Source organism: Neofelis nebulosa, chromosome 11 (genome assembly GCF_028018385.1).
Source record: "Neofelis nebulosa isolate mNeoNeb1 chromosome 11, mNeoNeb1.pri, whole genome shotgun sequence".
Lineage (NCBI taxonomy): Eukaryota > Metazoa > Chordata > Mammalia > Carnivora > Felidae > Neofelis > Neofelis nebulosa.
This window is the reverse complement of record NC_080792.1, coordinates 26,197,447-26,210,526: the sequence shown is the minus strand read 5'-3', so window position 1 is coordinate 26,210,526 and position 13,080 is coordinate 26,197,447. Positions and strand designations below refer to the sequence as shown.

The following is a 13,080-nucleotide window of genomic DNA, read 5'->3' as shown; positions in this document are numbered from 1 at the left end:
GATGCCTACCCCTGCCTCTGCCTTTGTTTAAAACCTCCAGGAAGCCTTCTCCTACCCCCCCCCCCCCATCCACCCTTGATCCTGGTTGTGGGCTCCTGCTGAGGGTTCCCTAGCACTTTTTGCTTATCCCTATGTTGAGTGTCGTCTTATTCCCTATACTTTCATTGACTGTGGTCCTTACACTAGACTTTGAGCTCCTTGAGGGCAGGGACTAAGGGTCTTACTTGCCTTGGCATTCCCAGACATGTCCCATCTGTGGAAAGTGCTCACCAAATGTTATATGAATTAATAAATGGATTTCCACTGCATTATACTGTGTCACAGTTCCTCAGATGAGTTTATAAGCTCCTTGCCTGGAGGAGTGTACAGCATCGTGTATTTCTCATGAAGGCCTCTCTGTCCCAATCTCGGTGCCTGGCACATAGTAGGTTCTTAGAAAGCACTGGTGATTTGGTTAAGTGATTACTGAATTACCCACTGCACTGAATTCCCCCAGCCACCAGGTTCCCCATCGCAACCCTTAGCATGGCCAATGGAAAATTAATCGGTTGCAAAGTGCATATCTAATTACAACATCCCGCCCCTGCCACAGAGATGTTCAAATGTTAATTATAACATATGCATCTCAATAACAGACGTTAGCACTGAACGCAGCATTAATAACGCCGCTTGGACCGCCCAGTGTATACACAAAGCTTCCTTTTATCTGCCATTAGGACAGACTTTGCACTTCTAGTGCGGAAGTCCTCTTCTTTAAAGCGTTCCTGCCCCCGAAACCAAACGTCTCCCTGGGAGCTTGGACCGCGCCTAAGCCCCCCGTTCCCCCAACACAGAGGTCCCCACTCAGGGCCGCGCCGCCGTCGCGGGGTGAGAGCGTTGGCCGGCGGGTTTCGGCGAAGCCAGGCTGGACTGTCTCGGCTGTCTCGGCGGCATCCCCGGGGTCCCAGCGGCGCCCCGCTCTCCAGGGCCCGCCATCCCGGGAAAGAAAGGCGAACTACATTACCCAGCAGGCCTCCCGCCGCCCTCTTTCCTTTCAAGTCTTTGCACGTGGCCGGAGGGGAGGGAGGGGCCGGGACGTCACTCTCCTACATTCTCTTTCCCTGTGTCAGAGCAGGGATCGTTTTTTTTTTTTTTTTTTTCCTTCCTCTACTCCCTCCCCCCCACCCGCCCCTCCCTCCCTCTTTCCCTTCCCTCCCTCCCTCCCCTCTCGGTTGGGTTTGTGCGCTGGGGCGCCGGATCCCCTCCGCTGCCGGGACGCGCGGAACTCGAGGCAGGAGTAGGCTCTCTCGAGCCTCCTCCCTCCCTTCCCCTTCCCTGTCCCCTTCCCCCACCCCCGACACGGGCTCGGAGCGGCGGCCGGAGGAACCCCGAGGTGAGCATCCCCCCGCCCGCCCCCCTCTTTTAGTCAGTACAGCCTGCGGATCGATTCGGGGACCCGCCAGGAGGGCTGCGTGACGTGCGCGTGCTGATAGATAAATCCGAGAAAACCGCCCCAAACAATTAACCCCCTTCCCCCTCCCTGCGCCCCCGGCCGCCGGGCGTCTGCGCCCATCCTCAGACCCCTTCTCTGTCGCGGACCGCACTCCACGGTCTCGCCCCCTCCCCAGGTTCGCCCCTTCCGCTCAGGGCTCCCGGCCTGAGTGGGGAGTCGTAGCCCTGGGGCTCCCGGGAGGAGGGGGCTCTCGGGGGCGCATGGCTGGAGCCCGGCTGGCGCTCGAGCCGCGCGGTGTAGCCGCTGTCATGTGCCGGGTTCCGAGCCGGGGGGAGGAAGAAAGCGGGCGTGATTGCTCTCCCTTTTGTTTTGAAGCCCGCATTTGCTGCATCAAGCAGTTGCTTTAGTACCAGCCAAACTTGCAGCTGTTCTGACCGCGCTCCGGCGAGGTAGGGAGCGCGGCCCTGCGTGGCGACTCCCGGCCGGAGGCTGCTGCGCTGGCGGCTGCCGGAGGGACCCCGAGAGAGTGTCTCCACGCAGCCCCTCCCTCCCGTGGTGACTGATTGTGTCTGTGGCAGCGGCCGTGCGAGGGTGTGTGCGCGCCCGTCACCGCGAGCGCGGGGATGTCTGTCGTCTAGACAGGCGGCACCCTCCCTCCGTCCCCGGTGAGCCCGCGGGCCGCGGGGGGCGCGGGGGATGGGAGCAGATGAGGAACCCGAATCGGTGGAGCCATTGCGGTTGCAGCTTTGGACATTCCCTACGGTGGTGATTCTGTTGGCTTTTTGTTATTATTCCTGTCGCCACGGTGTGATTGGGCCTGGGGAATAGATCCTTCAGGCGGAGCGGGGGTTAAGTTGACAGGCTCTGAAAAGCCAGCTCGCGGTGGCGAGTGACCCGAACGGCCGCGGCGTCGGCTCCGGCTCGGGCTCTTCAGGACGAGGAGCAGGTGACTGTCCTGGACGCGTCGCGGGTCGTGGGGGCAGGGAGGGCAGGGGGCGGCGGTTCGGTCTGCGGCGACCGAGGTCTGCCCTCCCCCCCACCCCCCCTCCAAGGGCCGCGGCCCCCAGCCTAGGTGCATCTGGAGGCGGCGGCCCGGGGACGGCGGGTGTGACTTGGGTTATGTCTTTCCACTGACGTTAAAAGACAATTGGGGGTCGGCGTTGGTTCTTGGGTTTCGTAGAGTTTTCGGGGTTGAGGCTGGGGGGCAGGTGTGAGCCGGGAGGGGGTGCGGCGTGTAAAGGGGAGGGATGGCTGGCGGCGGCCTGTGTGTCCCTACCGGAGGAGCGAGGCGTCGCCTCCCCCGCCCAGCTGTTTGTGTGTGTACACACCGCTCTGGCACGTATGGGGGGGGGCGGGGCGTGGGGGGGGGACAGACCGCGGTGTAGTGGGGACACGCGTGGGCCCGACTACCCGGTGAATCGTTCCGCCAGCCCCCTCGTGGTCCCAGTTGGGCTCCTGGTCGTGTGTGTCCGCGCACGCGCGCGCCGGGTTACTTGGACAAGGGGTCCTGCGGCTGTACCACCCGGGAGCCCCTGCAGTTGCGTGTGTGCGGGGTTGGCGAGGGAGTTCCGGGCGCGCGGTGGCGCGGGAGACAAGCCTTGCGTCCCTCCGCGTCCCCGACGCCCCCTGACCCGCCGGGCTGGCAGCCTGCTCGGCCGGTGGGGTGCAGGGCTGGGAGGGGCCGCGGGCGCGCGCGTGTCGCCGCCCCCGACCCTCCCAACACGCTCGGGTTGACCCTTGCTCCGGGGCGCTCTGTGGGTGCGCGTGCGCGCGCGCCGGCCTCTGCCTCGCGGGCCCCGGACAGAACGAGCGCGCCCTGCGCACCCCCTTCCAGTTTTTCGTCCTGGAGACCGTGGGGGCCGGAGGCTGCCCTGCCCGCCCGGCGCCGGCCCCGGCCCCGGCCCAGCCGGGCGCTGCTGCCTGCGCTGCTACCCGGCTGCCCTGCTTGCCCGCCCGCCTCCGCCGCTGTCGCTTTCTGGGTCCCTGAGGCCGGGGGGATTATCTCCTGGGCTAGGGGCGGGCGCGCACTGGGAAGAAGCCGGTGGAACTGCGGGCCCCGCGGCGGCTGGAGTCTCGGGAGGGCGAAAGTGACACAGCACGAGCGCCGCCGCCGAAGCTGGAGGAGAGAGGAAGGAGCCGCCCAGAGCACGGGGAGGGGCCGCGGGCTGTCCGGGCCCGGTTCCTCCTGCCCGGCCCGGGGTCTGAGCCGAAAACCTCAGGAATCCCGGCTTCGAGCATGCTCAGCCAGCGCGAGGAAATTGCCAGGCTTTCAAGAAAACCCAATTGTACAGGAACAGAATGCACCGAACAAACGTTAGCGGTGCAGTCCCCCCACAGGACGCACTCGGGTTGCCTGAGGAAACTCCCTTTGAGTATTTGAAACAGGATTCGATTTACACACAGATCGTCTCCTCTGCTGTGTCAAGTGACTGTCCTAGATAATGTACGCTGGTAGGCAGTAATTTTGTAACGCATTCTGGGGTAAGGTGTCATCGGTGATTAACAGATTGCTGTAAATAGCGTGTTTGTTTGACTTTACAGAGCGTTTCCCCCTACCCTTGAATCATCACAATTTCTTAGCAGGGTTCTGTGATGTAGGCGGGTAGTAACCCCATTTTACAGGTGAGCACACTGAGGCTCAAAAAGTGCCATGAGTCCCCCAGGGCCCCTCAGTGGGGAAGGGCTACTTTCCCCCCCTCTCTGTGATCCTGTAATTTCTCTTCGCAGCCTATGGCTTTTAATTTAAATAATGGCCATTTTTTTGGTATCTGTGTTTGAGGTTTTTTTGAGAGTAGGTCTTGGCTCCCCAGGAAGTCCTGAGCCTCAGAAAGGGGGTAAATTATAATGGTATTTATTCTTTGTCAAAACACTTTTTATTTGCCACCAGACCTCATGAGAATAGTCATTAAAGACAGAAGTTTGCATTGCTGGTTATTACGCATCTGAAAATTTGCTAATGGTGAAAGGTTATCAGCTTTGATACATCCATTATACCAGAATCACACCTGCATATAATAAATACATATGGCATACATGTTTATGCAACGCATGTCTGTATTCGTATGGGTGTGTTTGGGTGTGTTGTTCATGGATCCAGTGTCCTTATTGAGTCCAACGTTTATTCTTTAGGTACTGATTTCAAAACCATTGGTTTAACGTGTAGATCCCTGAGAAGCCCAGGGTTCATCCCGGGTGATACTTTTCCCTGCCCCCTGCATCCCCAGGGATAGGGAAGCCCTGAAAAGAGCAAAAAGCTCCCACATGCCTGTAGGTACTTTGAAGAGTTCGTGTACAGGAAGGTTCTCAGACCCAGCCTGGAGAGTTACCAGGTTTGGCCAACTAATCAACCATTCATTCACAAATATAGACTGAGCACCTCCATGTTTCTGTATCTTCAAATGCATGCAAAGGAAGTTGAACATACAGTCCCTGCCTGCCAGAAACCTATTCTATCTGTGGAGATAAATGTAGGATTTTAAGTCCAGCATATGTTTATTGAGCACCTACCTTGGGCTAGATACTGTACTCTGTTTGGGGCACACAGAGATAGTATAGTAGAAACAGCTAAGTTGTAATGCAATAAAACGAGTGACTCACAGCCTACGGGAGAGAACAAATCATAAATACTTTAGAGCACTCACCCTGGGACTTAGTCAATTTCACATATGTTGGTTGGAAGTGACTCCTGATGCCAGTTCCAATTCTAGAGCAAAAGCAGGAGGGAGCAACAGAGGAAGAAGGGCTTTCTGCCCCTTGTTACCCTGGACTTTGGGCTTTTTGTAACCTCCCAGGTGGGCCTGGAGGTATGTCCTGATGTGGACGTTAGGCAGCTAGTGGGAAATGACCCTAAAGTTAACCACCAGATTACTCTGCTGGGCAGTGAGGAGCTGACAAGTTCTTCTCCCTGGTCCTGCCCCAGCTCTGCCGGGCTGTGATGGGCTGGGGTAGGCTATCTTCAGTGATGCACTGTGGCTTTGGTCAAGGTCTCACTCAGGCCCTTCCTGGGTTTAGTAGTTTCTGTCTTACAGGTCTGTGTAGATGTTTTAACGTGAGTCTGCTTCGTATCTGTTCGTTCCCCACCTCGCTTCTGGGGTCCCTGACACTGTCCTCCACTTTCATCTCGGTTTTGGGGTTCACTGCCCTTGTTTTAAGGTTCTGTTGTTTGCAGTTCAGATGATGAAGGAGGAAGCAGGAGGTGGTAGGTAGGATGGAGAGAGAATCCTGAGCCCAGAGAGAGAACAGGAGGCTCAAACAGACGGGCAAATCGCAGCTTTTGGGCATTTTCCAAATGTGGTGGCATTTCTGCATAGCTTACCCGATAAACGTGGCGTCTTCTTTCGATGCTCTTTTCGGGGGGGATCCTCTACCTCTCAGCCTCACGGCCGACTCACGGTCACCTGAGCTCAGTTGTTCACATTCAGGCTTTACTCTCCTGCCCTCCTGCCTCATCCTGCACACAATTTAGAACAGCGCTGTGATGGGGGCCTTCTCCCTGAATTATCACCGTGCTGGCTATCGACCTCTGCCTCTTATTTCTGAATTAAACCCAGGCCAAAGCTGTGATTCAGAACAGGGGGGAAACAGATAGGTCTTCGGATCCTAGGCACCCAGAGCTGGGACGGGCCCTCCTAATAAGCTGATGTCTGTGTGAAGGCCCCGAAACCTAGCGAGGTGAAATGACGTGCCCAAAGTCACCAGGAGCCCTTGGCAGAGTTGGACAAGAAATTCCAGATTTTGATACCTCGTTCAATCTTCTTTTTCTGTGCCTTCTGAAAAAAGCGGGGTTCTTACTTGCCAGAGAGAATGCTACATCTTCTCTATTTCCTCTGGTTCTGGGAAAGGCTCTGGAAGCCCTCTCTTAGTCTTGAACTTCCTTTCCTTTGAGACTGCCCTTCCCTGCCCTGTCTTTCATCTTCGGCATCCAGGAATCTGGATGAGGGCATATATTTGTGAGAAGTGGCAGGCCTGGGGGCTTTCCAGTGCACTTCAGTTTAGTCCCTTCCCTTGGCCGGGTCCTTAGGTCCCGAAAGTGTTTGCAAAGCTGGCATACATGAGCATTTTTCTAGGAAGGGGACTCACAGATTTCATTTGCCCTCCCACCCTACTCAAGTACGGACAGGAACTCCTGGTGGGGGTGGTGGGGGTGGATAGGGGGTTGCTGGGCAGTGGCCGCTGCACTTGATTTGGGTTTATAGTTTGCAAAGTATTTCCCACCAGGGATAGCATCTGCCTTTTATCTTAGCCCCGCGGAGCTGTTAGCATTATTCCCATTTTGCATACGAGGCCTCTGAGCCTCTATGGTTAGTGACACGCCAAGTCACGGGGGAGTTGTAAGTTGTAGAACAGGGATCTGAACCCAGGTCTTCAGACTTCAAACTCAGCACCTAGGGCTAGGATGTCACATCGTGTCACATCATCATTACAGTTTTGTGAGTGGAGTGCTGCCAGGTTTCTAGAGCTTTTTATGTCCACTGTCGGCTCATATCCAGCATGGAGTCAGCCCCAAGTGCTGACTAACTTACTCAGGGATGGGATGGATAAAGTATGGGAGGCGGTCTTCATGGCACTAACATGTGGACTGGGGCCAGCTGAGATGATTTTGTGGAAGAGGTGAATTTGGGAGTAGGTCTGAGGTCGTGGCGGACCTAGAATAGGTTTTCAGTTGGGGCGATGGCTCAAAAATGGTAAAGGAGAAATATGTGTGGTGAGCACAGTGGTTGAGAAAGTTCTGAGTAGCACGGTCAAGGGGTGCCTGTTCAAGCCTCAGATCAGGGAGGGCTTCCGAAGGGAGACAACACAGGCACGGAAAGCGAATGGATGAAAAGAAATTAGCCTGGAGAGGAGCTAGAAGGGGTAAGGAACAGCGTGTGCTTAGGAGGAGAGGTCTGAGGCTGTCTGGGCAAAGGAAGGGATTGCAGCAGCAAGGTCAAGTTCAAAGGTGGAGAGGCAGACAGGAGTTTCGTGAGCCCGGCCCAGGACCTTGGCTTCTAGACTACAGGAGGAGCGTGGTGGACGGGGCCCGAAGCCGAACGGAGGCATGCTGCTGTGGTTCAGGAGGGAATGCGATCTGGAGCCAGGAGGCCACTGGGCCAGTGAGGCAATGACAGGTTCCATCCAGTATCAAGTCGCAGGGGATAAGGCCTGGAGCCAGGGCCTCGTGTAGGGGGATGGAGGGAAGGTTATACATTGCAAACATTTGGGGACTAAAGTCTGCAGTGGTTGCTTAGCTTTGAGGAATAAAGGAGAAGTTCCCGCGACTCCCTCCCGGCTCTCTGGCCTCACTGACAGAGGCCTCACAGCCTCTCCCCGGGTGCGAACTTGTGGCCCGGAGCTCAGCACGTCTGCTGAGGTTGGGGTGAGGGGGAGGACCGCGTGAGCTCGCTGTCGGACGTGTTGAATTTGAATGGCTGGTAGGTGAGGCCAGTGGAGCCGGGCTTGACCGCACCGGGCGCAGGGGAGCAGCCCAAGGGAGGGGTGGGGGCGGGGAGCTACAGTTCGGGGAGTGAGGAAGCTCCGCTGCGGAGTGTGACCCCGGTAGACAATGAAAGACCTCTTCCTCCCATTGTCAGAGAATCCTTTGTCACGCCGGGCCCAGCCGCTGCAGCCCGGGGCGGGCGGGGATGCTGTGTCATGCGGAGGCCCAGCTGGCAGAATCCCGCGGCAGCTGAGAGCAGGCTTCAGCTGGGAGCCTTTGGAGTTGGGGGAGAAGCGTTTTCATATTTCACAGCCGTGGTGAGCGGAGCCCTGTCCCAGGCGCTCGGGCCGTGAGCCAAGGGCAGGGAGGGCCGGGCAGCCTAGCTGCTCCCAGATGTGGATGCATGAAGCCACGAAGAAGCTTTCGAGACCTGCGCAAATAGTAGAGTACGATTTCAATAGGAGAACGTCAGTCGCAGAGACTTCTCTTCCTGCCGCAGCGCATTTTTAGAGGGCCGATGCGTTTTAGGCAGAGCTCAGTGCTTGCAGCTTTGAATCTTTAGGGCCTGAGATCGTGCCTGGCACTTGGTAGGTGTCCCACCGACATGGGTGCATCTGCAGGGATGCGGCCAGACTTCGGTGTCTGGGGTGGGAGGTCAGCCAGGGACGGTTCCCGCGAGCAAGTCCAAAGAGGGTATCCCAGCACTGAGTGAGAACGTGTTTAGCACCATAGTGGAGTGAACATCTTGAAAATCTTCCAGTTACCAGGCACCTAGAAACGCTGTATGAAATATAACTAGCACCCTTTCAAAGAAGAGCTGAGCTCATAGAATGTAAGGGAAATCCCCAGGGAACTCCAAAGTGAGTGGGGACAGTCAGCTTGCACTTAGGCTAGGCCGGTCCTGGGGGGTGAGGGTGGTTGTGGGGGTGTGAGGGGCAGTTACTGGTCTCAGAACCAAGGGGGTTGAGCTCTGACAAGAGGAGACGAGACGGGAGTTGCGACAGAAGGCCCTCCCCAGCAGAGGCCCTCTGCCCCTGCAGAGGTTTGCAGGCTTGGAGAAAAGGATGGACTAGATGTCAGCCAGTTGGCATGGAAGTGGGGGAGGGGGAGCTTGGCAGTCTTGGCCTGGATTTGGCGTGGGGAAAAATCGACAATACCTCAGGCCTGTCAGGGCTTTGGATGTCCACGACAAATGTGGTCTAGAGTCCCCAAGAGGAGGGGTTAGCATATAAAGCCTCCAGGGGCCAGGGGCCCCCATCCCATGGCTCTAAACTCCCAGGGGCACCAGGAAGGTTCTGGGACTCCTCACCCTTCACTGACTTGAGTCTCCTCCGCTTTGGAGAGATGCTGAAGGACCCAGGTGGCCTGAGTGAGTGAGTGAGAAGGAGGAGGAGAGAGGCCCCAATGGGAACCTTTCTGAGATGACTACATACTTTGGGAGGTGGGTGCAGGGCTGTGAAGGGCTCTTCCTGCCCCACGGCCTTATCTCTTAGCAGAAGCCTGTAGACAAGCCCGTCCAGGAAGACCAGAATGTTCTCCCCTGCCATTTAGTCAGGACAAGTCCTCACAAAGGCTTTAGTCTGGGTTCCCCCTAAGCGTGCCCTCCGCAGATTCTAACTGCCACTGGTCCCCCAGACCATGCACCGCATCGTCTCCCCCACGCCCAGGTTTCTGGTGTTCCTGTAAACTTGGAGACGCCTTTCAGTTACCCAGTCCATCTCCTAGCTGGTGTGGGAATCTGGGAACCCTGACTATCTCGGCACTTTTTCCAGTGCTTTCTTCGACCAGGAGCATACTGCTCTGTGAGGCAGCCCCTTCCCTCATTCGAAGGCTTTTGCTGCTGGAAAGGCCTTATATAAGTGTCAAGGAGCACACTGCCCATTCCCCACCCCCCCCCCATCACCCCTTTGGCTGTTATAAGAGATGTTTTCCAGGCCTCTCACCATCCCGTTGGCTTCCACTGGAAGGGCCTTAATTTGTCAAGCTCTGATTCTGTGAGAAAGCATCCAGCCAATTCGCCTTCTAACTTACTGAGCAGAGAGGGAGTTTTTGCAGATGGGTGTGATATTAGCTGAGCTGGCTGCATAGGCAAAGTCTGTGATGTAGAAGTTCTGAGAAGCTTTGGCTCAGTGCTTATGGGAGAAAGCACACACTGCGAGTTCCTTCCTCCAGCACCCAGGATCCATTTCAGCGTCTAAGTGACTCCGGAATCGGATGCAGGGAGCTGATGTTTATCAAGTGTCTATTATGTGCTGGGCACACAGTGCTAGGCGTTCTCTGTGCGCCTCGCTAAGTACAAGTAACTTCTGTGAGGGGGGAGGGAGACAGAGAGGCAGAGACGTGGACATGCCTAAGGGTCGTTGCGACAGTTGAGCCCCAAAGTTATTCCGAAAGAATGTGTGTGGTTCCATCCGGAGTGGGTGGGGCTGACATTCCCAATGCCATTCCCTTTTAGGGCCTGCCTCCAGGCAATGTCATGATCTCACCACTAGCTGAGAAGCCACAGGCCTTTGCCATATTCGTGGGTCCTTAGCTGAGATGCTTAGGAGTTTGAACCGTGACACGAAGAAAGCGTCGGCTGGAGAAGCCACATCTTGGAGTGTCACCAAATAGGAGGGTATTCACAATCGGAGTGTTTCTTGGAGCTGGAGCGTATCTGCCTTGGGGGCTGTCTGCCCGGCCCTGGGTGTCTCTGGTAGAACAAGGCCTTCTGCCCCTTTGCCTGTGCGGGATGGTTGGGGTCTCTGGGTTCCGTGTTGAGTTATGAGGAGCACGAGTTGCCTGAGCAGCGAGGTTGTGCCGGCCGGCCGGGTGTCCACGTAAGCACTGCCGTTTTCACACAGCACCCTACGTGGACAGGGCCCAGTGGTGAGAGTGAGGGACTCTGGGAAAGCACCCAGTTTCTCCTCTTCCTCCTCCAGAAGTTGTTCCTTATGCTCACATTCTCCCGGTTTGCCTCGAACCTCTCAGCTTAAGACTCTTACCTCCGTTAACATTCGGTTTGGTTTAGCAGATGTGCATCAGGCACCTGCCGTGGGATGGATGATTTCGGGGAACGTGGCAGGGTCTCCGCTTCTGTCTTCGTCCTGGTGGAGAAGACGGAATGGCCTCGTATTCACGTAATGTGGGGAGTACTGGGTAAGGAGAAAGAAAAGTGGGCTGAAGTAGCCCACACAGGGCGACGATAATCTTTGGTCCACATGCAGACACTTTTGAGAGTGAAAGGCGTGCTAATAATAATCCTGTTGGGATGTAGACACAAACGAGGCCATCCCTGTGCCAGTGGGGGCTTATGGCCACACGGACCGGGGATGTATGCGTGGGTCACACCTGGCTCTGATGGGTCATTTATACTGTAGGATGTTGGATGTATAGGATGATGGAGGGCAGCGCCTGCAGAGAAAAGGCAGCTGTTGCCCCAGTTTGCTTAGGGGCTAGAGAGGAAAGCACCTTCCGTGGGGACTGGGGACTCGACATGCTGCTGGGCCTCCGTTAACACCTGCAAGGTTCTGTGATCCATTTCACCGCGATCTCGGTTTTGGGGTTGGAGGTGCAAGTTTGGACAGATGAAAACCACCTGGCTTGTAGGATGTTTTTGGCTACAGGCAAAAGAACACTGGACTGACAGGGCTTCAAAAACAAGGTGTTTAGGGGCGCCTGGGTGGCTCAGTTGTCCGACTCTTGATTTCGGCTCAGGTCATGGAGCACGGCTGCCCCTGCTCCATACGTCACGTTCTCATGTAACTGTATCTGAGGGCGGGCAGGAAAGTGAGTTTCTCCTTGTGTTTGAATTTATCAAGCATGGCAACCTTCCTCAGAACCCCCGTGCTAGAATTTCTAGCAAGTCCCATTGAAGGGAAATGTGTTAATGCTCCTGCCTCAGCTCCACGGAGGCTGAGAGCAAGTCTTGGTGCCTTCTGCCTCATCTACAGGAAGAGGTGAGGCTGCTTGCAAGGGGAGGAGAGTGATGGTCAGGTGAGTACTGATTAACGTTTGCCCTAACAAATTAAAAATATGATTTTATTTCCTTATTTGGGGGGTTGTCAGCCCTTATTGAGAAATAATAGTTTATACCTCAATATGATTGAAGTCATAAAAAAATGCACCCCCTGGCTCTGGCAACTGATCTGCTTCCTTTCACTATCGTTTTGCCTTTCCTAGTAATTATTATCTCTTAACCCATGGGGACTGTTGGGGCTTAGGACCCCGGATGTCCCGCGATGCCTTCTGCGTGGCCTCAGTAGCTGCGTTCTGTGCCCCCTCCCCCCGAAGAGCCCCTCTCCTTTCCCACCACGAGGGCCAGGCAGAGAACCCTGGCGGACAGAATTGTCCAGAGGCGGGGAACCTATGTTTCTGGTGGCCCAGACAGCAGGGCTAGAGATGCCTGAGGGGCTGAGGCTCCGGCCGGTCCATGGTAGACAGCGGTCACCTTTGAGAGTAGCTGTGAGGCTGAAAGAGGAAATTGCTCCTTAGTGTGGCATGGATACCTTTGGTCCTGCAGAGTCAGTTCTCTTGCCTGTGCTGGTTCGGAACTCCGGCCCTAGTGGAGGACGCTGTCTTCCTCTCCCCGGACCGCTGTCCCCTTCATCCAGATGAACAGCCTGGGCTGTGGCTGCCTGCCCTGTCCCCTGGGGCAAATCCATCCCTGCAGAGCTCTTTCACACTCCACTCATCTGGTCAGTTTTGTCCTCCCCTCCACCCCAGCGCTTGGTCTGTGAATCTTTAGGGCACTTAGCCCTTGCCATCACTCCCATCATCCCTTGGCGCCTCATCTGATCTGTTCTCTGAGATCATAAGCACCTCAATACTGTCCTAGTCTGAGTCATCTGCGGATAGCTCATACGGCCTGCCACAGGGTCCGTGCTCCATGAAAAAACATTTTTTTCAAGCAAAGTACATATTTGCAGAGTGAGGAGAGGCAGCTTGCTCATTTTGGCCATCTCTCCAGATTTAAGACCAGTGGATCGTGGCACGGCATGGTGCTCGGATGAGCATTTATGGCTCTCTGCATAATCCTTCCTGAAGAGGAAGAAAGGTAATCCACCCTGCTGTTAGGGGTTGAGTTGTCACCGCCCCCCCCCCCCCAGTACCTTGAATGTGACTGTATTTGGAGAAAAGACCCTTAAAGGGATAATTAAGGTAAAAGGAGGTCCTGTGGGCGAGCCCTAAACCAACACGACTGGTACCCTTAAAAGAAGAGGCGATAAGGACACAGGGGAGACAGGACATCTGG

General features: G+C 55.9%; 1 protein-coding gene across 10 annotated transcripts in view; it reads left to right on the top strand.

The window, feature by feature from the left end:
* Window positions 1-1,168: 1,168 nt before the first annotated feature.
* CTIF (cap binding complex dependent translation initiation factor) overlaps window positions 1,169-13,080 on the top strand; it is a 294,493-nt gene continuing 282,581 nt past the window's right edge. For 2 of the 10 annotated variants that reach the window (XM_058692168.1, XM_058692164.1), the window contains exon 1: window positions 1,171-1,372. The gene's annotated coding sequence lies outside the window, so the exon portion shown is untranslated. Of the gene's footprint in view, window positions 1,373-1,965; window positions 2,379-13,080 lie in introns of those variants that run through there. The other 8 variants (XM_058692170.1, XM_058692169.1, XM_058692172.1 and 5 more) reach the window with 7 other exon arrangements.